This window comes from Ursus arctos, unplaced genomic scaffold (genome assembly GCF_023065955.2).
Source record: "Ursus arctos isolate Adak ecotype North America unplaced genomic scaffold, UrsArc2.0 scaffold_22, whole genome shotgun sequence".
Lineage (NCBI taxonomy): Eukaryota > Metazoa > Chordata > Mammalia > Carnivora > Ursidae > Ursus > Ursus arctos.
Genome location: NW_026622897.1, coordinates 7,029,551 through 7,033,370, shown reverse-complemented (window position 1 = coordinate 7,033,370; position 3,820 = coordinate 7,029,551). Strand labels below are relative to the sequence as shown.

Below are 3,820 nucleotides of genomic sequence, written 5' to 3'. Positions count from 1 at the left end.
TTTTCAATTCGCTCATTTCATTAAAGATGCATATATTTGACGTAAGGAACAAAACAAAACAATGGTGTGTGTAGATGATATTTACAATGAAGATACCTGACCCCTAATATAAAGTTCTGCCAGCTCAGTTCATCACAGTTTTTCACAGAATAGCCTCACACTTAGGAAACAGTGCCTTTGCTGTTTTTGGGTGATTGATGATCCACACTGTAGTAAAACTAAAATAATTTTTTTACACTGTAAAAGAAAAAAACTGAAGAAAAGATTAAAGAAAAAAAAATGCCCGTAGAAGACCACCCAGCCAACCCTCGGTTTCAATCTTTCTCATTTTTCTAACACCTCATATTTTTTTTTTTTTTTTGAGAGAGGAAGAGCGTGGGCACAGGGTGGGGGGGGGTGCGGTGTGGAGGGACAGAGGGAGAGACAGAATCTCAAGCAGACTCCGCATTGAACGCAGAGCCTAACAATTTGGAAATCATGACCTGAGCAGAAACCAAGAGTCGCACACCCAACCAAATGAGCTACCCAGGAGCCTCTTTGTTGTTGGTTTTTTAAAAATGTACATGTGATCATACTGCATGGATAGTTTCCTAACTTGTTCCCTCCCTCCAATACTACAAAAAATATGTCATGATGTTATACACATTACATAAACATTTAAAGTTGTTACCCAAAATGTTTCAGAGCATATATGGCTACCTTTAAGATATTTCGTTTCCATGTTTAATTTTTGCATCTTATAAATAATATTGTGATCTACAGTTTACGAATAAAGCTTTTGCTGTATTTCAGATGATTTCATTCAGAAAGAATCCCAGATATGGGATTAAGGGTTACAAGACGATGAACATTTTTATAGGTTGAATCACTGTGCCAAATTGCTTTCTAAACAGGTTGTTTCAGCTTACACTCCCACTCCCTACGTCTAAGAGTACCCTTTTTATCTCACCAGCCTTGAATGTTCTCTTTTACTTAAATATTTACTAATGTGATAGCCAACTGAAATGTTACATTTTCTGGTCTGTTTGCCGTTGCAGAATATAGGATAAAATCAAGGCTTTGGAGTCAAATATAACTAGGTTTGGTCATTCCTCTGCCACTTCCTGGCTATGTTACAAATTACTTAACTCCTTTGAGCCTCTTTATTTACTGATTGAAAAGGGGGGGGTCAATGTTAATATTGACCCCAAACACAGGGTTGTTGTAATTATCAAAAGAGATGCTCATGTAAAAAGCCTGTTACCCTAGTGCCCAGCACATAACAATAGTGAATCCTTTGTTTTCATCGCAAAAGTATGTAAAAGTGTAGCAGCTTTTGCTAAGTATGTGTTACATACTTTTGCTTGATTAGTGTACTATCCAGGAATTTACGTAATACTTTGCCTATCTTTATGCATGCAACTTGATGTGGAAGGCTGATCAATTACCTGGATAATCCTTGCACCCTGGGGATAAAGTCAGGGAGTAATCTTTTAAGAAAAGGACACACCTGGTTCCCATCCTTGAGGAATTTGCCATCTAAAGACCTTTGAGTTTAACTCTTGGGGCTTTTAATTGTTCAGGGAGGTTGCAGAGGGCGGTGGGGAAAACTCACTGAAGCTCGGAGCTTAGTGAACTGAAGCCTGAGCTTAGTGAAAGTGATCTGGGGAGAGAGTTCCTAGAACAGCTACTTACTGCCTCAGGGAAGACAGATGCTAAGGCAGGAAGGATATGAATTATTTGTTCTATAAAAGTTGAATACACTCTTGAGATTTTGTTATTTGAATCTCAAGTTTGTTCATAAAAGGTAAACTACATAAAGACTGCAAACGGGGCAAGCTGGACTGATCTGGTTCTGTGCACTACCGTTCATATATACTCTTAGCAGGTGTTGCTCTTTTAATCCCAGCAGAAGATACCGAGGAGAGAGGATGGAAGCCTGGCGTGGATGCCAGAACACGGACTAGGAAGAAATCTGCCTAGTCCCAGCCGCTTACTAAAGTGAGCCGCCTGGAGTTAGGCTAGGAACAATTGTCTAACCTTCTCTAATTCTAGAATTCAGGTTTGGCTGCTCTTTGGGGGCCCCACTTCAAACTTTTTCTTCTTGATCAAGTCCTTCCAACTGCCCAAAAAAAAAAAAAAAAAAAAAAAAAGATGTCGGTCGTAATAAAAAATTATCAATTGTCCTTGTCTAAAGGATAAAAATCTGCACTCGAGACTGGGGACATAACCATCGAGGTTTTGGTGGAGTTATCCGAAAAAGCAAGTTTTCCTAGTTGGGTAAAAACTGCCACAATCCTTTAAACGCCCTCAGTGGCAAATATAAATTCCTCTAAAATAGGCCCATTTCTGTCTCCTGGTCCAGGATTCTCCAGCTGAGCAGCCAAGTAACACCGCCCGATTCGGTTCTGGATCCCCTCCGGGAAGAGGAGTCCCTCCTCGGGGGCGATGGAAACGCCCTGGGCGAGTTTTCTGGCACCAGCGGGAGTTTCAAGTTTCCACTCGTGGGGAGGGGGGGCGGCGGGCGCACCGCGAGCTTCGGGCGGGGCGGACCCGCCGCCCTAACAGCCCGTGTCCCTCCAGCCCAGTCCCGCCAGGAAGGGCTCCCTGCGGGGCTCCCGGGCGGAGGCCGACCCTCGCGTGTCCCCACCCCGCGCGGCGACCCGCGGCGACCCCCGGCGACGCCGCGTGCGGCGGGCTGCCACGAGCGCGGGGGGCGGGGCGCGAGCTGCCCTCACGGCGGCGGCGGCGGCGGCGGCGGCGGCGGCGGCGTTGGCGCTCAGGCCGCGGCGCGAGGCCGGCCGGCCGGCAGGGGGAGGCGGGGGGCGCGGGGCAGCCCCGCCTTTCCCCCGAGGAGCCGCCGGGCGGCCATATTGCGGAGCTGTCTGCGGTGGTGGCGGCGCCTCTCGTCTCTGGCGGCCCAGTGCTTCCCACCGCCTCCTGTCCCTCCCTACCGCAGCCGCGACGCCCGGCGCCGCCGCCCAGCGCACCGGCAGCGCTCGGGGTGGGAAGGAGCCGCTCGCTCTCAGGGTAAGCCGCCGGCGCCCTCCCTTCCCCCACCCCCTGCTCCCAGGCGGCGCCGGAGACGCTGAGGTGGCGGCGAGAAGTTGCGGGGGCCCGCGCTGCCCGGCGGCCGCGCCGCGAGGGCCTCGCGCGCCTTTCCGTTCGCGCCCCGCGGGCCGCGGCGCCGCCGCTCTAACGGCTCGGCGGGCCAGGCCGCCCCCGGGGCGGGCGAGAGCGGCGGGGCGCGGCCCGAAGCCGCCACGGCGCGTTGCTGGTCCGCCCTCGGGGTGGGCCCTGGAGCCCCCCAGCCCCGGGGGAGCGGCGGCTTCCCGCTGCCTGGGCGCGGTCCCGCGGGCCCGTCCTTTCAGCGTACTCTGAAAATCCAGTCAGCGCGGGTAGAATTACATTTTGCAGTGTACGGGAGGGGGGATTTCTTGGAACTTCTGCGCCGCTCCCCCCCCCCCCCCCCGGCCTCCAGTTTGAAAGTAAGGGTGTTGAATTACTAGAGAGCGTGCGTTCGCCTTAGTGGCAAAAGGGCTGTTGCATTACGGGGTTTGGGGCGCGGAGCCACTCCCGGCACCCGCACCCGCGAGGACAGGCCCGCCGCTCCCCGCCAGCCCGCTCTACCTGCTGCTGCTGCTGCGGGCGGCCTCGGACCCCGGAACTTTGCCCTGGCCTGCGGGCAGCCCGGCGTGGTGTCTCAGAGCCCACCACACAAGTTGAGGACCTTACCGGCCCCCCTTCCCGGGAAGGCTTCTCAACTTCATTTCCGGGCTAACTCCGAAAGAGGGGCGCTCCGTTATTTCAGTTTCAGTAAGGCGCATCACTTCCTTTACAG

At 52.5% G+C, this 3,820-nt stretch overlaps 1 protein-coding gene and 1 long non-coding RNA gene across 3 annotated transcripts in view; one reads left to right on the top strand and one right to left on the bottom strand.

Annotated features, from left to right (window-relative positions):
• LOC113260086 (uncharacterized) overlaps positions 1 to 3,797 on the bottom strand; it is a 26,121-nt gene extending 22,324 nt beyond the window's left edge. The window contains exon 1 of the long non-coding RNA XR_003317806.4: positions 3,610 to 3,797. This is a non-coding gene — a long non-coding RNA (uncharacterized LOC113260086). The remainder of the gene's footprint in view (positions 1 to 3,609) is intronic.
• RDX (radixin) overlaps positions 2,792 to 3,820 on the top strand; it is a 66,119-nt gene continuing 65,090 nt past the window's right edge. Inside the window, exon 1 of one of the 2 annotated variants that reach the window (XM_026505799.4) lies at positions 2,792 to 3,009. The gene's annotated coding sequence lies outside the window, so the exon portion shown is untranslated. Of the gene's footprint in view, positions 3,010 to 3,729 lie in introns of those variants that run through there. The other variant, XM_048217374.2, reaches the window with a different exon arrangement.